The 25,857-nt window shown below is 35.9% G+C and overlaps 1 protein-coding gene across 1 annotated transcript in view; it reads right to left on the bottom strand.

Moving 5' to 3' along the window:
• The window catches only part of PSMD14 (proteasome 26S subunit, non-ATPase 14), a 98,042-nt gene extending 89,516 nt beyond the window's left edge, over positions 1–8,526 (bottom strand). Inside the window, exons 1-2 of the mRNA XM_007183174.3 lie at positions 8,212–8,526; positions 1,739–1,873 (exon numbers count right to left, since the gene is read on the bottom strand). The gene's annotated coding sequence lies outside the window, so the exon portion shown is untranslated. The remainder of the gene's footprint in view (positions 1–1,738; positions 1,874–8,211) is intronic.
• Positions 8,527–25,857: the final 17,331 nt, after the last annotated feature.

Here is a 25,857-nt window from a genome sequence, read left to right as displayed (position 1 = left end):
AACGAACTCATTATACTAAAAGAAATATAAAGTAATATTGCATTAAATGCATTAAGATAGTGTTCTAGAATCCACAGATAGTTTGCATTATTTCAGATACTGTAAAGATATACACCTTTTTCACTAAGGAAATTTGGCTGCTGTTCTCAATTACAATTTTAGAGTTAATCAGTACAAAGAGAATTAACTTTGAAATATCAATCTGATTTGTTTTTTATGTCTGGAATGACTACAGAAGATATTCTTATAAGCTTGAAAAATTCACAGAAGAAATCAAAGGAAAAAACAACAAGGGTACTAGTATGGCCACAAATACACAAAAAGGAGTAATCAAATTATAAAAATTAATATTAGTACAACTAAATACTTTAAACATGACAATGAAGCATTTTTTTCTACTTAAAAATTGCTACTATGCCTTAAAATTCCTCTTCTTCCTAGGTGTATGCTTTAGAAAATGGTATTACCACAAATTATATTCTAAATTAAATGCTAACAGATTACTTTAGTCATTTGTCCATGTTGTTTTACTGGTTAGAACAGCTATACAAACTTTTCAATAATGTACTTATGATCATTACATTACTGCCTAATTATATTTGTTGAATCCTGCAAACAATTTAATCCTGTGAATATTTAACACTGTTGGTACAGCAAACTTCATTCAAGTCCATATTTAGAAAAGTGCACAAATGATACAGCCATGGAACCTGTACAAAGTGAACACACCACCATAACCACCACCAAGATGAAGAAAGAGAACCTTGTCCGCACCTAAGAACCTCTCGTGTCCCCTTCCTAGTCTCTACCACCCTGCAAAGGTAGAATTCCAACTTCCAACAGCACAGATCACTTCTGTTGCTCTTGAATTTTATGTAAACAAAATAATATATGTTGTCTGGCTTGTTTCACCCTACAAGTTTGTGAGACTGACAACAGATAAACTCATTTTAAAAAATGAAAAGGCACCTAAGAAAACTGGATAGTCCAAACAAAATTTCCACTTTATAACCTTAATTCACCCTCCTAATAGCAGCATTTACAAATAAAATCTCCATCAAATTCTTATTAAAATTCCTCAACTCAAATATGGCATTCGATACATGCCACTTTTTAAAGGCTGTAGACTGAAAACAAAACAAAACCCTGTGTATTTTAAAATATAAAATACGTTTATTCCTCTACAATATATTACCCCCTTCAAAAAAATTCTTTTGGCCTAGTTCAAGCTTACAAACATAAAGAACAAATGGGAAAAAAAAACTTTAGACATTCTATATATTCCAGGCCAAAGTCAATTCCCAGCTGTGTTCAGTTTATCTATTCCCCCTGTGTTGTTTCTGATAACTTTACACAGACTCCAGATGCTGTGAATATACATGAGCAATGTGAGGAGCAGAGGGAAAGAAAATCTGGCAGGTCAAATCTGTGTTTTTAACAAAATTAGATGTCTCAGCAAACAGGAAAAAATTTAACAAACTAAATATTTTAAGATAATAAGGTTCAATAAAAATACTAACAGTTTGAATGAAATACATCGATAAATGTTCTACATCATACTACTTTAAAAAAAGTTTCTAGAAAGCAGACAAGGACAAAAATGCTAGTTATCTAAATGACTTTCATGAGCCCCTCAATCTGGGCTTTTGATGTGTGCTAAAACTGATACATTTTCATAACATCTTTATGACACATCCTGTAAGAATAGATAAAAGTAAAATATATTCTTAATGCTCACCTGGTCAGTAACTACAACTCTTGTGGTGTTAAGCTTCAATTTGTTGAGTTTGACAAATTTCTTCTTAACTCAAGCTCTTGCTAATACTGGCAGGTATAGTTTTTCCCAAGTTTTTATTTTTATTTTTTTTCTCTCCTAAAAAAAAAGTAAATAAAATAAGATACAATTATTTTGAGAACTAAGGAGGGAAATACACCAAGAGCTTTAAAAGAAGCAAAATTCCTAAAAACAAAATAGAAATCAAAATTGATTTTTAATTACCATTTCCTGAGAGTACAGAATGAAATACCATCCAAGGGAGCTATAGAGCATAGTGATTACCCCTATCCAAATTTTGTTTCTAAAGTTTCTTTTCTGTTCTAATTATATGTAAAGATTGACATTTCATGACTTTCAGTCTTTCTAGAGGTGTTTTAAAGAACAAAGAAGATTTATTCATTTTTTAAATAGAACAAAATTCATTCTATTGAGCAATTACCAAATAGGTTCATTGCACATTATTAGAAATCTATAACATATTGTGGAATCTTAGTGGTTAATTTTCCTATATCTTTAAGGTTTGTTATTTCATTATCCTAGGAATTACTTCATCATGTCTTAATCAGTTATTCCCAACTATGCCAAAAAAGACTAAAATAATAAGAAAACGGAAGAATGGTAACAATCATCCCAAATGATGCAAGAGTGAAATAAATTATAGCCATTGCATCATCCTTCAGTTTTTATTGTACTGCCCAAAGCACTGCTTCATCTTTCAAAAAGATATAAAAGACTGGAGGCATCATCTTTGTAGTCTTTTTTTTAGCTTTCACTGAACACAGTTGAGAATTCAGAATTCTTCATTTTCCTCCCATAATGGCAAAGAGAAAACTGAGAAAAAAAGTTTCGCAATTATTAGAGAATCACAAGGTGAATGTAAAGAAACAAGTAACAGCACTCTAATGATAATAAACCTGACATAAGCCAAGGTTTCTTTGGCACTACTGACATTAAGAACCAAATAATTTTTTATTGTAGGGGGCCGTCTTGGGCATTATAGGATGTTTAGCAGCATCCCTGGCCTCTACGCACTGGATGCCACCAGCCGTGATAATCAAAACTGTCTCCAAAGAGGGAACCCTCCTACCCTGTTGGTGGGAATGTAAACTGGTACAGCTGTTATGGAAGACAATACGGAGGTTTCTTAAAAAACTAAAAATAAAGCTACCATATGATCCAGCAATCCCGCTCCTGGGCATATATCCGGAAAAGATGAAAACGCTTAATTAGAAAAGATACCTGTACCACAATGTTCATAGCAGCACTATTTACAATACCCAAGACATGGAAGCAACCCAAGTGTCCATCAACAGATGACTGGTTCAAGAACATGTGGTACATATACACAATGGAATATTACTCAGCTATAAAAAAGAATGAAACATTGCCATTTGCAGCAACATAGATGGACCCAGAGATTATCATACTAAATGAAGTGAGTCAGACAGAGAAAGATAAAAATTATATAATATCACTTATATGTGGAATCTAAAAAATAATACAAATAAATCTATGTACAAAACAGAAACAGACTCACATAGAAAATAACCATGGTTACCAAAGGGGAAAGGGGGTGGGGGAGGGATAAATTAGGAGTATGGGATTAACAGTATAAACTACTATACATAAAATAGATAAGCAATAAGGATTTGCTGTATAACACAGGGAACAATATTCAATATCTTGTAATAACCTATAATGGAAAATAATCTGAAAAATATATATTTATATAACTGAATCACTTTGCTGTACACCTGAAACTAACACAATGTTGTAAATCAACTACACTTCAATTTAAAAAAAAATGTCTCCAGACATCGCCAAATGTCCCTTAGAAGGGAAAAATCATCCCAGTTCAGAACCACTAATATAAACAAAATCTCAGACCACTGACAATATCCTATATCAATTTTCTCAAACTTAAAAATTAATGACTGTTGGAAACAGTTTGAGAGCTCTTCAAAAAGCTCAACACAGAATTACCACATGACCCAGAAATTCTACTCCTAGGTATATATCCAAAAGAACTGAAACAGGTATTCAAAACAAGAACATGTACATGCATATTTATAGCAGCACTATTCACAACAGCCAAAAGGTGGAAAGAGCCCAAATGTCCATCAAAGGGGGTAAGGATAAACAAATTCTATATATACATACAATGGAACATATGGAATACTATTCAACTATAAAAAGGAATGAAATACTGGTAATTGTTACAACATGGATGAACGTCAAAACATTATGCTATGTGAAAGAAGCCATGCACAAAAGGTCACATATTGAATGATTCCGTTTACATGAAATATCCAAAATATATAAATCCATAGAGATAAAATGCAGGTTGGTGATTGCCAGGGGCTGAGGGAGGGAATAAAATGGAGAAACTGCTTAATGGATAAGGGATTTTACTTTAGAAGAATGGAAAATGTTTGGGAACTACATAAAGGGGGTAGTTGCACAACATTATGAATGTACTAAGTGGTATTGAACTGTTCACTTTAAAATGGTTAATTTTGTGTTATGTGAATTTTACCTCGAAAAATTACTTTAAAGGAGCAATGAGTTGAACAATATATTTCTAAGACCAGAAAGGAAATATGACATTCTCATCCAGTTAGTATTCAACAAGGACTTCATTATACACTATTTTACAACAAGAACCTGTTTTGCTAAAGAGATGACATATTCTGTTATCTTTTATGATGTTGATACAGTTGATAAGTGGACAAATGCTGAAGTGTACACAAAGGTGAGTAAAAGGAAAGAATGTAGAAATTTTTAAAAATCATTGGATTAACTCTAATTGGTGTTTATAAATCTAAAAATAAAAATGTTTCATAAGCAAAGATGATGGACATCTCCACTTCAACAAAATTATAAGCTTGTTTTAAAAAGTATTGCATCAGGGAAGATGAAAAAGGTCTGGAGATGGATGGTGGTGATGATTGCACAACAATGTGAATGTACTTAATGACACTGAACTGTATGCCTAAAAATGGTTAAAATGGTAAATTTTATGATATGCATATTTTAACACACATACACACATACAAAGTATTGCGAGTGCAAGTAGAACCAAAAGAAAAGATAAGCTGGGGCCTATTAGAGTAGAGACATATTTAAAATGTGGAACTGATCTTTATAAGATGGATATGTTCCAGGTTCATGCATGATGGATGATGAGCAGTTAATTACATTCCAACAGTGTTGTCCATTTCAGGTACATACACCTTCAAATGACTTAAAGGTGTAAGAAATTTTAAAAGGTCTACTGGACCCAGATGGTAAATGGTGATGACTGTTTTTCTTGGTATATGAGGTTAAGAACTATGAGTCTGCAATCTAAGTGCCAGGGTTCAAATACTGGCTCTAACACGTTTTAGCTCTGTACCCTTGGGTCAGTTTCCTCTCTCAGGCTCAGTTTCCTCATCTGCAAAATAGGGATAATGATAGTATCCACCTCATAGAGATGTTTAGATAATTAAATAAGATAATGAACATAAACAACATTTAACCAATGCTTGGCACATAGCAAGTAAACAATGAATGCCAGCTGCTGTCATCAGCACCAACACCCTGAGCATAGCTACAGTTCATCCAGCATGGGTTCTTCTTCCCATAGAGTTTGCCATTTAGTGAATTTCAAAACACGGCATGTTTCACAGTACTAAATGAATCACACTGGAGAAGAGGGACTTGCATTTTGCAGAACTTCGCAAAGGGGTTCATAAAATTAAAAGTGTTACACTAGAACATAAAAGAATACTTCCAGTGCTTAGAAATAAAAGCAATGCAAAAGGTCTATGGATCTAAACCAAGTTTTTACACCTATCAAAAAGCAGAGGACTCAACAGCTTATTCATGATCTGATTAACTAAAACATTATGAGATAATATGAATAAAGTGTTTATGCCTAATATGTCACACATAATGTTTAGAATCCTAATTGGTAAAAAAAAAGTGCAAAATAAGTATCAGTACTTTCAAAAGCCTGATGATTTTCCACTTCTTCATCTCACAACTGAGCTAACAAAATCATGAAGCCCTTATCTGTTCAGGTTTTTCTACTGTTTCCTAGCTCATTTTTCATTTTTTACTCCTCAACCCATGCTGCAGTTCTATACTATTACTTCTCAGATTGATGCTAAATCCTTTAACTACTCCATATTTGTGATCTCACTGTATTTCTAATTCCTCTACTGTCTGATTTGTGGAAAGTAATTAGGAACTTCTTTCTCTCACTTTCTTAAGGGCTTTCTTCAGTGGAAAAAATAGAAAGAGTCAACGTTAAACTTAATTATACAAATAAGGTTTTGAAAGTAAGATTCCCCCCATTTAGAACAGTGAGGATGGCCTTATCATGAATATCTTCTTGTGCTATCTCCTAATTACTGCATTGAAGCAAAATATTTATTAAATACTACTTTGTTTATAAGGTGATACGGAAACAGAGCCACTAAGGAATTTAGTGACTTTCACTGAAAGAATTTACAATCTACCTGGGGAGGCACGATATAAACCCATAGCAAAAACATAGAGTGAAAGAATAGTAGTATTGAGCCGGAAAGGCTCTGGAGGCAATCAGACCTAGATTTGAATCCTGGCTTCATCACCTACCCTCTATATGATGTGAACAAGTTACCTTCTTTTAGCCTCTAGACTTCATCTCTAAAATGAGAATAATATCTTCCTTGCAAGTCTGTTGTAAGAAAAAAATGCAAAGCACCTAATATAGTGCCTGAAACATTCATAGGTACTCAGTAACTGTTGTCATTGTTATTATCTTAGAGCCAGGAAAGATTATTTAATCCAATTCTCACTTTACAGATGGGGACACCAAAATATCATAAAACAGAATATGAGTGTCAAATGAGTGCAACAAACTGGGTATATGACAAGTTCATGAGTACTAAATCACAAGTATTCAGGTAAGGCTTTCACAGGGGGACAATGACTTATGAAACAAACATTGCTATAACATTTAAAACAATTAAATAGAAGCACAATTGCTCCTTGTTATTGATTTTCAAACATGGGTTCTGAAATTAGATATTAAACACAAGGGTTACAGACAAGTATAAAAATGGAATAAACCCATGTCAAACAGGTTAAAAATCCAGCTTTTTAATTAGAACAGCAATATAATATTTATCAAGCCCCTTGGGGGAAAAAAAAATCTCCCAAAGTCAACAGGTGAGGCTTCATTGAAAGATCATGACTTCAAAACTTTCTTCTGTTGGCCAGATGCAATTCTGTCCTGGGACGAATTCTAGACAATATTCAGCCTTCTCACTAAATACCACTTCACTAAACACATCTTGTAGTTAATTCTGAGCCGCCACATATCTTAATCTCTTCAAATGCACAATAGCCCATTTAAATGTATATGTTTAAAAGAAACAATTTAAACTTTAAATGAGCCACTTGCTAGCTTTATAGGACAAGACTAGAAGGCCACCATTAATTATATTAATCATCTCCACTATAACTGTATTCAGTTCTTTTTTATTTCAACATTATCAGTGGCTGTCTTCTTGCTTACTCACAAACATTAAGTCAGCAGCACTAAATACTTTTGTGAGCAATGAAAAAAAATGATTTTCACTACAGAAGTACATTTCTTGCTAATTTTTAAAGCCTCTTCCTTGCCTTTCCCAACTTTTGGATACCATTTTAATTTCAAGAATTTTTCCTCAGGTCACTAGGTTTATATTCAAACTCCTTCGAGAAATTTACATTTTTCTTCTTTTGCCTGACACAATGCAGTGACCCCAGGAAAATTAAGTTCCAAGATGTAACACACAGTAGCAGATTTCTACTTTATTGAAAACAGGAAATGTAATCAATTCATCAGCGACTACTCAAGTGGGACAAACTGAAAGTTAAAAGGCAGAGCAGGAATAACCATACTTTGTTTTAAAGAGTTTCAAGGTTAAAAACCAGTGCCCCTCTGGGGTTTTGTTTGTTTCTGAAAGCAGTTGAAAACCTAACATCATGAGAAAAGGGGTCAAGGCCTAAGGTTAGCACAAGTGATAAAGCAAACATGCATTCAACGGGAAAGTTAATTTTATTCTCTCGCCCTTGTTTCCTGTCTGGCGGGAAGTTTTTCAACACAGGGGTAAGTTTCAACAGAACACAGACAAACAGAAGCCAAAACCAAGGGTCCTTTCTGAATAGAGAGGAGAGGCTCCCAAGATGTGGTGAATTCAGCGGAGCAGAAACGCTTGGAGGAAGGAGACCACATCCAGACCTAACTTAGTCAGAGACCCGGGTAGACAGCGTGGAGGACGAAGGAACCTGGACTCCACCCTCACCGCCCGGGCCCCCAGTGGAAACTCGGCTGAGCAACGTGACTCAGGAAAGCACGGCGCTGGCAGCGGCCTAGCGCGGCTGCCTCCGCGGACCGCTGGGGCCTGCGTTCCCCTTCTTACCTGAAGGCGGGCGGAGCAGGAGGCCGCGATCTGGACCCTTGTCTTCCAGCAGCGGTGACGCAGCGGCGGCGGCGAGAGCGACAGCAGCAGCTCCGACTCGGCCGGGCTCTGGCTCCGCGAACCGGCGATGAATCAGCCCGATTCCATTCAAAAGAGTCGCCCAGGCCTCCGCCGCGAAGCACTTCCGGGTTCACTGCTCCGCTTCGGCTTCCGTTTCCCCGGCGGCCAATTGAAGACGACTCGGGAGTCGAGCGGGCGTCCCAGGAGGAGCGCCCGGGACAGACTACGCGGGCCCCCTGCTTCAGGCGTCCCGGCTTGGAGGGCGGGGCGGAAGTTAGCGCTAGGGCCGCTCCCACCCCTCCGACATCCTCCCTTCTCTGCCCGCACCTCTCCCTCCCCAGTTCTGCGCGCCCGGCTGGCGCCGAGATGGAACTGCAGGAATGCGAACGCCGGAACCCCTTTCTTCGTTTTGGTGTTCACCGCGGCCCTACTTCGAAACTAAAAGGTTCACTTGAACTAAGATTAACTTGGTCATCTGAGAAGCAAGAGAGAAAAGGGAGAGGTGTGAAAAGAGCGGAAGTCGGTCGGATGTTCTTTTCCATAGTGCAGTCTACCCACCTTCTTGCCTTTACCAATTTGCAAAGGTTGAATTTCAAGGAAAACAAACATTTCCCTAGTGGTAAAACTATCTATTTTAAGCCCAATTTAATTTACAAGGTTTAAAAAATCATATACTCACGTTTCTCCAGGTAATTATCACCAATAGCGTTTCACCCATTATCTGCTCTGCTAGATTTTCAGAGAGCAAAACCGCCCAAGAAATAACTATTGACAAGTTTATATCACATTTCTGTTTAGGGCAGCACGTTTACCAAGTCCCTCTCACTTTGTCAGATATGTTCTAAATGACTAGCATCTTTAAAGCATTCCTAAATCAAGAATGGTGATGAATCTACTGGATGGAGGGAAAGGAAGGATTGTGGCATCTGAATCCAAAACTGTTTGAGTGGCACAATTACACAGAATTTCCCACTCAAAGATCTTTATCTAAAAAATACATAAATTTTTTCAATCACAGGTAATGTTAATTATATTTGGATCCATGTCTTTATGTTTTCCCTCAAACCTGTGCCTCCTCCCTTTTTTTTTTTTTTTTTTTTTTTTTGGTAGATGACCCCATCCTCCATTTAGTTTCCCTAATCAGATCTGAGAATAGACAGACCTTACCTCTGATTTACCTGTAAGCAGTGGCCTCCCAATGAAACACCCTGGAAATCACGAAGGGTCTAATCTGTAAATAGCTTTTCCAATCCACCACTCCTCTTTCTCCTTTCTCTCTACTACAACCTTAACTCAAGCCTTCATTACTCTTTTCCTAGAATACTGCATTAATCTCCTTGATCTCTCTGCCTCCAGTCTGTCCACCCATAATTCATTCTCCACTTCATTGGCAAAGGTTCCTTCTGCTATACAAATAGAGTCGTGCCCCTTCTTTGTTTAAAATTTCACCAGTGGCTCCTCATCCAATACAGAGGTCAAAAATCTCTCATCTTTGTTTGAAGCACCCTTGCTCCAGCCATACTAAAGTATTTAGCTGGGGAATGTCATGTCCATAGGGGCTTTGAAAAACTCTGACATATTTCAGGGAATCCAAGTAATATGCATGCTTAGGATTGTGTGAATGCCTAGGGCTGTGTGAATGCTCAGGAAAGACCTGAGAACGCTCTAAGCTCTCACCTCTGGCTAACCTTGAGGCTCTACACAAGCAAGAAATGAATACAAAAATAGACTTGTAAACTCCCTGGCTAATTGTTGAAGTCACGCCCCAACACACATACTAAGCCCCTCCACAAAGACTAGGAAACGTATTGGTTGAAGACATTTAAGGAAATCCCTGTCCAGTCATCAGATGACCACTAAGCTAACTGAGCAAAGACATCAGTGGTTATGCACAACAAAGAATACAGACTTTAAGGAATGAATTCAGAAAATTCACTAAATCAACAATAAATACAACAAATAAAAACAGCAAAAACCCTGGGGAGAGGGTAGAATATGATTTCCAGAGTGGCCACACTGTATTATTCAAAATGTCCAGTTTTCAAAATAAAGAAGTTTAAAAGGATGATGCATGCAAAGAAATAAGAATGTATGGCCTGTACATAGGAGAAAAAGCAATCAATAGAAAATATTTCTGAGGAAGCACATATTACATAAAGACTTTAAGATATTTTAAATATGTTCACAAAGCTAAAGGAAACCATGTCTAAAGAACTAAAGGAAAGTATGATGAGAATGTTTCACCAAATAAATAACATTAATAAAGAAATTGTTTTGAAAAAAAAGAAACAAAAATTCTGGAGTTGAAAAGTATAATAACTGAAATGAAAAATAAGAAGGGCTCAGCACCTTGAGGAAACTGAGGATGTGAAAACACAGGATACTGACCCCCAGATAACTGAGGTACATATCAAAGGAATGATTTCAGTGAGCCTAGACTCTTGCATCTTCCCATACATAGAAAAGTGCTAAATTCCTTAACGTGGGATACCTGGTTTTCTTTAATTAACAGTAATCTTTTGATGTTCCAACTACCTGCCCTTTGTTCCAAAACTCCTATATATCCTAGCTCCCTCCTCGCTTCCTCAGAGCAGTTCTCTCAGGGTTACTTGAGATGCTGCCTCCTGTGCTTGAAAGCCTAAAAATTCCTGCCAAATAAAACATAACTCTCAAAAAAAAAAAAAAAAGAAGAAGGGCTCAACAGCAGATTTGAGCTAACAGAAGAAAGAACCAGCAAATTTGAATATATGTCACTTGAGATTATCTAGTCTGGGTAACAGAAAAAAAGAAAAAGAATAAAGATGCATGAACAGAGCCCCAGAGGGCTGTCGGACACAATCAAGCATACCATGTATAACTGGAGTCCTAGAAAGGAGAAATAAAAAAGGAAAGAAATAATATTTGAAGGAATAATGGTCAAAAACTTCCCAAATTTGATGAAAAACATTAATCCACACATCTAAGAAGCTTAATAAATTCCAAGTGTGATAAACTCAAAGAAATACACACCTGGACACATTATAATTAACCTGCTGAAAGCCAAAGTCAAGAAGAGAATCTTGAAAGTGTCAAGAGAGAAGCTACTCATCACATAATCCTAAATAAGATTTACAACCAAAGCTATGGAAGCAGAAAGCAGTAGGATGACATATTCAAAATGCTGAAAGAAAAAGACTGTCAACCAAGAATTCTATATCTAGGAAAGCTATCCTTCAAAAATGAAGGAGAAATTAGTACATTCCAAAATGTATGCATAAACAAAAATAAACAGAATTTGTCACTAGGAAATTTGCCATACAAGAAATTCTAAAGGGAGTCCTTCAGGCTGAAATGAAAAGAAACTAGACAATAACTCAAATCCGCATGAAGGAATAAAGGAAACTTGTAAAGGTAACTATATAAGTAATTATAAAAGACAGTATATATTTTTTGTTTATAATTCTTTTTTCTCCTGTTTGACTTAAAATACAGCTGCATAAAGCAATAATTATAAATCTGTGTTGATAGACATATTATGTATACAGATCTAATTTGTATCACAACTGTAGCACAAAGGAGGGGGAGGGAATGAAGCTATATAGTAGCAAAGTTTTTGTATACTATTGAAATTAAATTGGTATTAATCCAAGCTACATTGTTCTACATTGGTAATTGTAATCCCCAGAGCAACCACTAAGAAAATAATCAAAAAATATATAACAAAAGAAATAACAAGCAGTGGATATGGCCTAGCCATAGTAGGTACTAAAAATTGTTGTTGAATATTGGAGTAATATTTGTTCAAGTACTTTGCTTGCTAAGAATACTCAAAAGGATCAGAAACATTTAAAATGCAGTTACAATCCGTCTTTTTTTTTTTTTAAATAAAGCTTTTATTTATTTATTTATTAATGGCTGTGTTGGGTCTTCGTTTCTGTGCAAGGGATTTCTCTAGTTGTGGCAAGTGGGGGCCACTCTTCATCGCGGTGCTCGCGCCTCTCACTATCGCGGCCTCTCCTGCTGCGGAGCACAGGCTCCAGACGTGCAGGCTCGGTAATTGTGGCTCATGGGCCCAGTTGATCCGCAGCATGTGGGATCCTCCCAGACCAGGGCTCGCACCCGTGTCCCCTGCATTGGCAGGCAGATTCTCAACCACTGCGCGACCAGGGAAGCCCCTACAATCCCTCTTGAAATAATCAATTCTTTAAAGTTAAACAAATAAACAACAAAATTTATAGAATTCAGGCCACATATCTGATATGAATATTACATCTAATATTTAAAACATTCATTGTTTGGGTTAGTCCCAATGTAGCTTTGGAGAACACTATATGCACAGAATTGTGCATTGTTTGATATGTTTCCTAAAATCATAAGTTGCCAAAAAGTTCACCTTATTAAATACATAATATACATGTGTCAGAGTGAGACTTTCCTGTTCATTTGGTATCTTCTGAACCTGACAGGTTCGTCAACTGAATGAATAACTCTGGCTATTAGCATTAATACATACCTGTTCAAAATGCATCAACCTTATTATAAAAATTCCTTCCTTTTTGTAAAGAGCAATCCATGCATATACATATAACTCCTTTCATACAATGTCTAACTATGTGTCTAACAAGAAATTGTAACAGTAGGTTTTCAGATAGCCTAACTTTACAATTATGAATATTAGAAAAGAGCTATTGCCATTTGAATTTTTAAGAAATGTTTGGAAAAAATTTAAGAAACACGATGTTTTCTGTTCAAAATTCAAAATCAGTTTTAATTGTTATATCTACTTATAGTTTTTGAATTATGCAGTTTTTGAATATTATAAATATAGATCTAGTACAAGAAAAAAGAAAAATAGGAAAATATTTACTTTTTAAAGTACAGTGATTTAATTTAATGTATAAAGCCAATAGAATAATTGTTACTTCTGCCAGATGGTATTTTACATTTTGATAAAAAGATATATTCTTAATCATATATGTCAAGAAAAAGGGACCATATGTTGTTAAACACTTCCAATTTGTCATTTAATTTAAAAGGCACTACTGATATTGCCATAAATTTTTTTTGGTGATGTGGCCTAAGTATCCTTGGTGTCAATAAAATTTAATTTTCTCAAGTAATTTCCTTATTGCTCTTTGACTGTTTGAGCAAATAATTCAACAAAGAATTTTTTTAGCATCTATAAAGAAAAGATGCCATAAAGAGGGTAAATCAGGGACTTCCCTGGTGGCAGAGTGGTTAAGAATCCGCCTGCCAATGCAGGGGACACGGGTTCGATCCCTGGTCCAGGAAGATAAGCCCATGCACCACAACTCCTGAGCCCACGCACCACAACTACTGAAGCCCGTGCACCTAGAGCCCGTGCTCCACAACCAGAGAAGGCACCGCAATGAGAAGCCTGCGCTCTGCAACAAAGAGCAGTCCCTACTCACTGCAACTAGAGAAAGTCTGTGCACAGCAATGAAGACCAAATGCAGCCAAAAAAAAGTAATGTGCATGTTACCACATTATTAAAAATAAAAGAGAGGATAAATCAGAATCCAGAGTCTATATTCAAGTTACTACTGGGTAAAAAAGCATAACCTCTGTTTCCAAGAGGCCTCTAAAATTTAATTTACTTAGTTTCCCCACCAGGGACTGAACCCGGGGCCCCTGCAGTGGAAGCATGGAGTTCTAACCACTGGACCGCCAGGGAATTCTAAGATTCCACAAGCTGTGCTACTGGGCCAAAATATATATATATATGTATATGTTTTTTAAAAAAAGGATAATTATTTATATTACAAAATAATTTTGCACAATAAAAAAAAGAGTTTCTAATGAAAGAAACTATATGGAAGACACAGAAAATAGCATTCAATCTATAATGGGAAAAGGAAGTTGGTATTAGATGAGAATTAAAACAAAGGTTTTATATGCCTTTGTTTCCTCTGCCTTTTGAAAAGAGAATTTGTTGATCCCTTTTCCTCTGCCATTCTCCACCCATTTCTCTTTTCATTCTATAGGGCTTTATGTATGATTTTATTCAGGCTGAAAGTTTTAATTACCATGTACATTCTGAAGACTTGCAAATTTCTGTTGTCTGTACATATCTCTTCTCCAGGTTTTTCATTGTTGTATGACTATATCACTATTTATCCATTCTCCAGTTGATGGACATTTGGGTCGTTTCCAGTTTTTTTGTTTTCAGTTTTTTGCTATTATGAACAACACTGCTATAAACATTCTATGTATTCCCTGGTCTATCTGACCAAGAGATTCTCAAGAGTATATACCTAGAAGTAAAACTGATGGGTTCTAAGGCATGCATGTTGTCAATTTTACTTGATAATACCAAATTGTAATCCAATATAATGTTCAAACTTTCTTGTTGCTCTAAATCATCACTCTCATTTAATTTTGTTGGACTTCTTAATTTTTGTCCAACTAATGAGAATAAAATGATATATCACTTTGCTTTAGTTTGCATGTTCCTGATTACTAATAAGGTTGAACATCTTTCAAATGTTTGTTGTCCATTTATATTTACTCTTTTCTGAAATGCCAATTCATGACTGGCACATTCTTTACTATGAAGTTCTTCTTCTTCTTATTGTTTTGCATACTTTCAAACTCTTCATTTTGCACTTCAGTAAAATGAAACCCAAAGAGGATACCTTGCATGGGAAAGGTCACGTAGCTAGTAAGTAGCAGAGTCAAATTCATAGTAACCAGTGATTTTTTTTTTTTTTTTTGGTGGAAAAGCAACTGATGTGCAACTAACATGATTTCCTTCTATGTTATCATTTTATTTTTCTAAAGTAGAAACAAATATAATATTAGATTTCTATGACACTTTAGACTGCATGTGACTACCTCCTTTCTAAGCCAGGCAGATATATGGGCTTAGCAGTCCACTGAGATTGGAATGCTGCTCCAAGGAGCCTACACCCAATAGTGAAACTTGAAAAGTCACAGGTCTGTTCATTATAATTGCAAGTAGCAGAGGAAATTGGTTAACAACTATCCTGGAAACTCAAATTTGGGGGATAGAGTGAGGGAAGTGTGTAGTGTAATAAAGACCCCCAGATGAGGCTGATCTTTCTACTCATTGTGATCTATCTACTCATTGTTTAAAGTGATTGAGCAGTAAAATCAAAATACAGTGTATTACTCATTGTTTATCATGAATACCACAGGCGGTACCCAAGATGATTTTGGACAGTCTGTGGACATTTTTTACATTAATAGGTATGCATTTATTTTAATGTATACTAGAAAAATATATAAAGAGCATATCAGACCTTTAATTTAATGGCTATTATTGCTTAAGATAGCACTCAGTTTCTTTTAAAAGCATCTCTTTAAGGAAAATATTAAGTAAACAATAACGCAAATAGTAAGTGGATGGGAAAAATTGTGAAAAAGGCACGTAAATGACCAAAATTTGGGAAACACTGGACAATGATTATGGTCATAGACAAATCTGGGTTTATAAATTGACTCCATGACTTCCTATGTGTATGAACGTGGGAAGTTATTTACTTTCCTTGGCTGTATTGGTTAGTATATTAGTTGCTTTAGCAAAGACCAAAATAGTAATGGCTTAAACAGGTTATAACATTTCTTTCTATCTCACATGAAGATCAAGGTGGTGAGGGGGTCAGAGTGGCACTGATCCATGAGATTCTGAGAAGCCTGGGGTCCTTCTACCCAGCCGTGCCACCGTCCTCTCATATTACAGCATGTGGGAAGGGGAAAGAGGAATTAGGGGGCAAGCAGCTTTTGGTTAAGAGCGTGAACGAGAACTTACACGTATCACTTTTGTTTACACTTGGCTAAAGAGACTATCATCTCTAGTGGGAAGGAAGGAAACAATGGAACTTAAGACAATGGACATCAAGCAACAAAAGACAATGAACCCTGAGAGATGGAAAACAAGTGAAGGGAGCCCTCTAGTTCTCCCAGTTGTCCCAGCTAACTGTCTGGAGAAAATTTCCAAGCCTCAGCACAGGAAGGGAGAACGGAGGCAGAACCCAGAGGCCTATCTGAGTTGAAGAGACAGACGTGGGAGTCTGGAGAAACCAGGCTGTTAGAGTTCATAGGGCAGAGAACCAGAAAGGAGAGAGATGCACAGGGAGAACGCCAGAGATCTACAGAGAGACTGTCTTGAATATTCAGTTGATTGGTGATCAGTGCATGCGTGTGGCTGGGGAAAGAACCATGTGAAAGGATTAGAAGGAAGGGTGACCAGTTCGTAAGGGCCAATAAAAATGCCTGTTCCCAAGAGCTAGCCTTGGAAAAAACCTCATAATTAAAACAGCATCAGTAAGAGCACCAAGAATGGTATGCTTCAGTAATGGGGAATAATTAACCATACACTAAAAGTAGGTCCAAAGGATCAAAGTACTTCTAAGTAACTGACCAGATTTAATGCTGGGATATCAATTCTCCCCAAGCTGATTCTAAAATTCATATGGAGGTGCTTCCCTGGTGGCACAGTGGCTGAGAATCCACCTGCCAATGCAGGGGACACGGGTTCGATCCCTGGTCCCGGAGGATCCCACATGCGGCGGAGCAACTAAGCCCATGCACCACAACTACTGAGCCTGCGCTCTAGAGCCCGTGAGCCACAACTACTGAGCCCGCGTGCTGCAACTACTGAACCCCATGCGCCTAGAGCCCGTGCTCCGCAGCAAGAGAAGCCACCGCAATGAGAAGCCCGTGCACCGCAACGAAGAGTAGCCCCCGCTCGCTGCAACTAGAGAAAGCCCACGCACAGCGACGAAGACCCAACGCAGCCAAAAATAAATAAATAAAATAAATAAATTTATTAAAAAATAAAAATAAAAAAATAAAATTCATATGGAAATGCAAAGGACTTAAAATAACCAAACAACTTTGAAAAAAAAAAAAAGGTAAAGGACTTACACTACCTGACTCTAAGACTTAATATACACCTCCAATAATCCAGCCTGTGGTATTCGACAGTTCTAGAATCAAATCCTGGTTTCACCTCTTACGTACCTTGGGCAAGTCGCCTAATCTCTGTAAACTTCAGATCTCTTATCTGTAAAATCAAAATAGTAACAATCTGGTAGGATTATGTGACTAAATGAAATAGTGTATATGATGCACTTAGCACAGTACTGGGCCTGTATAAAGAATGTCAGCTTTTATTATCCACTCAGTCCCAGGCTCTATAAGACAGGGACTGTATCCGTTTTGATTATTACTGTACACTTAGGGCCTTAGAAGGAAATTGAGGTTCAAGTATCTCAAGCAAAGAGTTAACAAGAAAATAGTTAACCATATAATTAAAAGAACTTTGGCTTTAGGATACCTTAACATTGGGACTTCCCTGGTGGTCCAGGGGTTAAGACTCCATGCTCCCAATACAGGGGGCCCGAGTTCGATCCCTGGTCAGGGAACTAGATCCTGCATGCCGCAACTAAAAGGTCCCGCGTGCCGCAACTAAGACCCAGCACAGCCAAATAAATAAATAAATAGTTTTTAAAAATACTTTACTTCTAATAATCCCAAATTCAAGGAATAGATAGTATTAATTTTAAGAAAAAGCTCCAGTTTCAGAATAGTATATTTAGAATAGCCATGGTGGCCTATAAGCTGAATACACAAGTGTAAGCAAATAATATATTTTAAAATTTAGCATGATATTGAGTTATTTTGCATAGAATTTAGTCTATAAGAATTTCAAATTTAAATATCTAGTGACCACTATTTCACAATATCTCCAGAGGCTACACCTTTCACTTTGTAGCAAGAAAAAAATTAAATAAATAAATAAATAAATTGAATCCTGCTTATCATACTTCAAATGCCCAACACAAATGCCCCCAAGAAAATCCTTAAAACAACTACCCAAACCATCTGACCCCCTTTTAATGGTTTTACATAGTCCTGGGTCAATTTTTTAAATCTCTTCATTGTTTTTTTACTTCAAAGTATTCATGTCCTATCTTGTTTTGTGTTATTAACTTTGTATAAATATTCCCAAGTTTTGACTTTTTTCAATGATGTTGAAACTGGCATGTAATGTAATTCTGCCAGTATACTCAGGAAAAATGACTCTGGTAATCCACAGTTAAAATCTGATTCATCATGCATAATGGCTGATAAATAATAAATTTAATTTTAATCTTAAAAAATTTAATTTCCATTTTGGTGGATTAATCTCCATCATGTTTTCTCTCAGCTGCCCCTTTCCACACAATGTTCTACTTCTGGCCATTTTCATGGGCACATTCAGTGCTTAGGATATATTTCTCTCTCCTTACATCTACCTACAGTTATGAAGCTCACCAAAATCTCCATCTTTTTCATTTATATACTTCTTAACCTCCCCTCCCCATTCTTGTTCAAATAAGCACGTGCACAGAAGTAATTTCTTCCTATTTTTGGCATTGACTAGGCCCCTTTTAGAATCCTATATCTAGCTTTTATCACATTTTAAGAAAAAGAGCAAACAACAATAATAATTGTTTTAATAATAGAAAAATGAGTGAATAAAGATGAGAGTAATTTGGGGTTTTTAACCTAGAAAATAAAACTAACGGATGAATTCAATTGAATGTTACTTTGAGAAAAATACTGAATGTTCTCTATTCCATATAAGACATAGAATGACAATTTTGAACAGCTTTATTAGCTATAATCAAAGAAGGCTTTATCATCTGTAAGGATAGTATCAAATATTTCAAGTTCTTGAGAGTTTTAAAATAAGATGCACAGGGAGGTACCCAATTTTTTGATTGATAATGTCCTATTTTCCATTTACCACTTGGGGAGCTTGTAAATGAAAGAAACTAAAGTTCCTCTCCTAAAATTGTTAGGGTACAGATTACGCAAAATAAAGTAGAAGAGTGAAGACCTTAATGGCTCAGTATCTCTAGATTATGACCTTTTTTTGACACTATATATGTGTATTCTCACTTAAGGCAATTGGCTATATCAGATCACTACTAAAGACTCAACCGCTTTTCTATCCCAGGATTCAAGAAGCATAGTATTGTCATTTGTTATTTGTTTCGATGTGCAGAATATTGTTTGCATAAAATTCATTCTCTTCTTAAGAATTAGAAAAAAATTTTTTCTTAATTTTATAAAATCCCAAAACTGACACTTAGCTCCTATTTTAAGAGTAAAATTATTAGTGAATTGTTGGTTAGGACTTACATAAAGCTCTGAACTTTTTATAAAATAAACTTGATCCACTTATAAATAGGAGAATTAAATTAAAAATGTGTTAAATATCAGAAAATATTGCTCCATTTACACTTCAAAAGCATTCTTAGCCTCTAATGAGGTAACTTATACAAGATAATCTTTGTTGGATGATATTAATTGGGTCTATAAAGAGTCCTTTTATTAGAGTATAACTATTTTCATAATGAACTTATTTGATTTGCAGATTAGTTCACTATAAATCCTATTAATCTTTAAGTTAGTTTTCTTAGCATTTTGTGATAGCTTTCTATAATCATTGTGTATTTAATAAATTAAGCAATAACCTTAATGCTTTAAAATGTTAGTGTAATAGATGAATTTCAAACAATTCGGGTGAAAATGAGTTCATTCATGAAGAGGATGTAATATTCATTCACAAATGACAAGAATTCTCTATAGGCAGATGGTAACATTCTAAATAAACCTCAGCCACTGAGTGCAAGTTTCAAAGGTGGTAATTTTGAGAGTGCAAATAATTTGATTAAGAATTAAATAAAGGCAGATTATTTTTCCTTAATGAGAGATAATTTTTAATTTTATGTTTCAAAACATGATTGGACTATCAATACTTACAAGTGCAAGTGAACTATTAATCATTCTGACCAAAAAAAAAAATTGAAAATAATATTCACATGCAACACAACATCAAATCATATACATATACACATATATCAATATAAATTCTATTTTATATGTATTTATATGAAGTAACTTTATGAGACTAGCATGTAAAAAAAGCTTGCTGGAGTTGTAATACTAACCATGGTATCTGTGCTGTGGAATTGCCTTGAAGGTGACACCTCTTTATAATAAGATACTTTGGACATTTGGCATTATGTCAATTTCATTAGGTTGTAAGTGTTTCTAATGATTTTTTTTGTAATGAAGTACATTTGTTAGGAAGATAAACTCCAAATAATCACAGGTAGTTCTCTCGCGCACTTGACAACTGCACAGGAAAAAGATACCTTAACAGAGTCCACAGGATTTTGCTTACACCATAAAAGGGGTTTTAAGGCAGTTCTAATGAATTTTTCATTGTTTGGAACAAGCACTTTATATATTTCTTTGAAAAGTCTATTCAATTTTTTCTAATCTGCATAATTTTTAGATTATTTAATTACTTATTAGACATTGCTAATAAGTAATTAAATAATCAATAATGGGACACATGCAAAAGATTCAAAACCAGTCAAAACTACTACGAACTAAACAAACTGAAAAAGTCAATAGGGGCTTCCCTGGTGGCACAGTGGTTAAGAATCCTCCTGCCAATGCAGGGGATACGGGTTTGAGCCCTGGTCCAGGAAGATCCCACATGCTGCGGAGCAACTAAGCCCATGAGCCACAACTACTGAAGCCTGTGCACCTAGAGTCCGTGCTCCGCAACAAGAGAAGCCACCGCAATGAGAAGTTGGCACTGCAACAAAAAGTAGCCCCTGCTCTCCGCAACTAGAGAAAGCCCGCGCGCAGCAATGAAGACCCAACACAGCCAAAAATAAATAAATAAATAAATGTATTTCTTAAAAAAGGAAAAAGTCAATAGGCTATTTAATTACTGCAAAAGAGAATTATTTTCATGGCTATATAGTATTTCGTTAATCTTAACAAAAGGATAGCAAAAAGAAAAAAACAAAACAAACAACAAAACAGCCCAAGTCTAGACCAGATTATGCTGCTAACTTTGTGCCTTTAACTGCTCTGGGCCTCAGTGTGCACAACTAGAGAATGGTTTTCAACTTCTTCCTCTTCCTCTTCTTTTTCTTATTCTAGCAATAGAACATTTTGTCAGATGGAACCTTACATGGAGCACCAATATATAAAACAGATAAATGCAGAACTGCTCTGTTGAGGTGGTGGGTGGGAAAACCTGGAGCCCTCTGCAGATTTATATTTTTCGCTGTATAAAACTTTCAAGAAAAGTTTGCTGACTTTGCTTTTGCTTCTGGGTTGCATATACTCAGAAAAGGATTTCACAGCATAAAAAATTTTAAACAATCATATCTTCCTTCTTCAGAGACTTTTACATTTAAATTGTTGATCTATCTGGATTTCATTTTTGTGTATGGAGTAAAGTAGGTCTCTAAATTCTCATTTCTCAGGATTACTACCTAATTGTTCCTCTGTTTATTAAGTAATTTGTCTTTATCCTACTGATTTGAAGTGCTACCCTTCTCCTGTAATAAGTTCTCACATATCATCAAATCTATTTCTATTGTCCAGTACTTTAGTTTTAGGGATGCTTCTAGCTCTCTCCATCCTCCACCGATTGCCAAGAACAAATGCTTTTTTTGTTTTTTTAAACTAGGAAGACTTACAGTTTCATATACCAATTGTTAGCATTTTGTATATCTTTTCATGCCACGTTTACTATTCTTTATTGTCACCTGTGTAAAATATGTTGACATCTATTGCAATTGTAATCAAATAAAGACATATATAAAACATTAGCATTAGTGGTTGAGAGCATGAATTCTAGAGCCAGAATGGGGACAATTATGCTACTTGTTAAATAGGCTTGTTGTGAGGATTAAATGACTTAATATTTGTAAAGCACTTAGTAAACGTTATGTGTTTGTTAGTTATTATTATTATAGTTATTGCATATGACCTATAGTTAGTTACTGCATATGACCTATAAATCATGTTTGTACATGATATTTTATCTTTTTTTAGTTGCTACCCTTAAATTTTAACATGACTATTTAACTTAATGTCTACATTTAGTCTTTTCCAACACTACTTCTCCAACTCTCTGATTCTCTGACACCATTTGGGTGTCCTATAATTCAGTCCTATTCTGATACTAACTGCCCAGAGCTAGTATCAGACTTCACAGGTTTAAGGGCTCAGTCTCATAAGACTGCCCTCACTCAAACATCAGGCCCAATACCAGGTTCTCAGGTTACCTATACTTCTGTCTAACTTGGCTACAAATTCCAGGGTTCCTATAACCAATTCTTCCTCCAAGCTTTGATAATTTGCTAGAATGACTCACAGAACTCAAGAAAATGATATGCTTATTATTCCAGTTTATTATGAAGGATACAAAAGAACAGGCAGATGAAGAAGTACATAGGGTAGGGAGGGCACAGAGCTTCCATACCCTCTCCAGGTATGCCACCCTCCCGGCACCTTAATCTGTTCATCAATCTGGAAGCTCCCTGAAACTCATTGTTCAGGAGTTTTAAAGAGCTCAATATCCAGCCCCTCTCCCCTCCCTGGGGGTCAGTGCCTGGGGGCGAAAGTTCCTACCCTCTAATCACTTGGCCTTTCCGGTGACCAATCCCATCCTGAGGCTATCTAGGGACCTACTCTAAGTTATCTCATTGGCATAAACTCAAGTGTGATCAAAAGGTGCTTATGATGAATGACAGAGGTCACTCCTAGCACTCAGAAAATTACATGGGTTTTAGGAACATTGTGCCAGGAACCATGGACAAAGGCCAAATATATTGCTTATTATACCACAGTGGCAGGTATTCTATGTCCTTTTTCCTTCCTGAGCTCGCAGAAGACCATAGTTCCCAGCCCTGTAGGAGTTGGCCAGGGCAATCCGGTCAGTAGACTAAGAGAAGAAGTGATGTGTTTTGCTTCTGGGCTGAGGCAGTAAAAAGCCACCATGCAATTTTCCAGTTCCTTTTCCCCTGCAGCGGCAAATGTGGATGTCTTGTGGTAAGAAGTTGGAGCCAGAAAATCAAAGAAGATGAGATTTCTACATGACACATGAATGACAGCTGCCCTGAAGAACTGCGTCAATGAGAGTGATCTCTGAGTGACAGAGAAATAATATTTTATGTGTGAAACCACTATTTTAGTTCTTGTTCATTACCACAACATAAACCTAGCCTCTTCTGCCTAGTCTCTCCTGCTTAGTGTATATTCCTTTTTTATAATCTTCTTGCTGGGACTCTGGCTAGAAGCCTTATACCAGTCAGAATTCCAGCAGGAAACAGAGACACATTCAAAAGATATCATTAAACGACAGTTTAATTAGAGACGTGGGCCAGTTTAAAGGGACTCAATTGAAGAACCTGCCAACATGAAGCCATTACTCTCCCTAAACTTGAGGGGAAGGGAGGGAGGTGGTGGTAACCAGAGCTGAGATGAGAGCTTTAGCTGTGGGGAGGGGCCACCGGACAGGAGCTATGGCCTTAGGGGAATCCAGGCATTCTCAGACTAAGACCGGCTTCCAGATGATTCAGTCCTCAGGAGCCAGTCTCCCAGGGCAGAGAGCAGGGTGAAGATGATGAAGAGCATAAAGTATCCAGCACAAGCCTCATCAAGTCATTGCATATCTTGCTGTAGGATACTGAATTAACAATGACATCTAAGGAGGACTTTCATGGCCAAACTGCATCTTGACAACCACCTTGAAAGTTATAAGGGTCAGGAAAAATGCGCTGACATTAGGGACCACCCTGGGATGGTCAACCGAAAGAACTACACACACTTTCCCTGTGATTAGTGCATGAGAATCTGAAAATTAACACGAGAAATAAAACATCAAACGGATATGTTTATGAATAAACTGAATAAAATTCAAAATAATTTTGGATACCCAGCAAACGTTTAGTTTATTATGTGCTCTTTCAGTACAGGGACCTAATCTTATCAGTCTTTATAACCTTAATATCCAGCACAGTTTCCCCTACTGCCTATCATATAAAGTAAGTCTTAAAGACAGAATTCCTTACATGACCCTAATGACATTCTTGTTTTATTTCTTTTTACTTTCCACATTGACCTCTACATCTACATGCACCTCTACATCAGTACATCATATTAACTTTCAATTTTATGCTCCTAGTTTATATGCCTTTTTGCTCCCTCTTTGTCATTTTTAACCTATCACTCTGTTCTAGATCTTACTCAAAACATCTTAAATCTTTCCTTGTCTAAGCATACCCCATCTAAAACATTTCCTTTCATACTTGTTCAGTTTTTACTATCAACTAACCTTGCCTATCTGTATTAAAGTGTCAAAGAATTAAAGGAACTGTATATCTACCATAGCCAGGAAATATTACATATGGTTTCACATAATTGACATTATTAATTCTTTTTAGAAGAGAATATAGTATTTATGGTTGAACATACCTGTAGAAGAAATTATAGAAATATATGTCAGACCAAGTAATGAACACACACAATAAACTTTTAATAGAGATGTTCTTTCTTGGGCTGGCACAAAGCACCAGAATAAGCAGGTATGCCCTTTCTTGAACTTTGATTGTACAGTGGTTATAGGTTTTGAATGCCTTTTAAATTAATTTCCCTACTAAATATTTGCTGTTGTAATTAATCTCTTGTCATTTCAGCTGTATTTTGTTAGATTATAAACAGAGACTATATATTTTTTTCAATCTCATTCATTCCCCAGAACGTGTTTAGTTATATAGAATACCTATTTAATAAATATTTGTTAGTTAATTATAATTAATCAGAAAATCCAGTTTTCCTCACAATGGGCTAATTTTGGAATGTATAATGATGCTGCTTGTAACCACTTTCATCAGAGAAAAGAGAATTCCACTCCATATTAATAATTTTTAAAAAGAGCTTGGAATGTAAGAAGACCATTCTTCATAAAATGTATGTATATAATAAATAATATATGTATAATCAATATTCAATAAAGTTTTTTCTTAAACTCTATTTGTATTGATTTTCCATTTTATATTCCTATATCTTTACTATTTATGTTGACACGACTTTCATCATCTTCAACCTCTTCCTGACTCTGTGATTTCATTAGTCTGAATTCTTTTGAAATTAAATAAATAATTTTCAGTTTAATCTCCACAATTTAAGACATTTTTTAAGCCTTTAACAAAACCTCTATATGTAGCCAGTTCCATATTGTCGTAATCCAATGACAAAACAATTACCCTGAAACTACCGTCTTTTGCCACTAGATGGCGCCTATGTCTAAGTAACACTCTCTATAAGTTTAACTATTTGGAAAAAACCTTGTCTTCCTTTGAGGTAAATCCCACTAGTGAATTTTCATGTTAGGTGAAATTTATCTCTTTAAGATTTAAAGAATTGTTTATTTTAAACAACCCAGATTAAAATCTTTCTAAAATGGGCTATACATTTCTCTCCTTTCTTAAGCTAGAACATATAAACCTGTTTCCTGATGATTGACAGTGATCATCATAAACATCAGTTACAGTACTACACAAGCATATACAGATTATTCTAGTTTTAACCCTACATTAAATGGTCCCAGATAACTATACTTTTTGAGATCATTTTTCACAGTATTTTTGTATAGTCTGATATTTGGGGGGCTTATTTTTTAATAAGCCTTTTAATCTTCTTTATTCCAGATACTACTTCATAAAAGTAATTGCTAGCAGCAAATGTCTCCTTTCC

Source organism: Balaenoptera acutorostrata, chromosome 8, assembly GCF_949987535.1.
Source record: "Balaenoptera acutorostrata chromosome 8, mBalAcu1.1, whole genome shotgun sequence".
NCBI lineage: Eukaryota > Metazoa > Chordata > Mammalia > Artiodactyla > Balaenopteridae > Balaenoptera > Balaenoptera acutorostrata.
The sequence above is the reverse complement of the archived record's forward strand: the minus strand, read 5'-3'. Positions and strand labels throughout refer to the sequence as shown.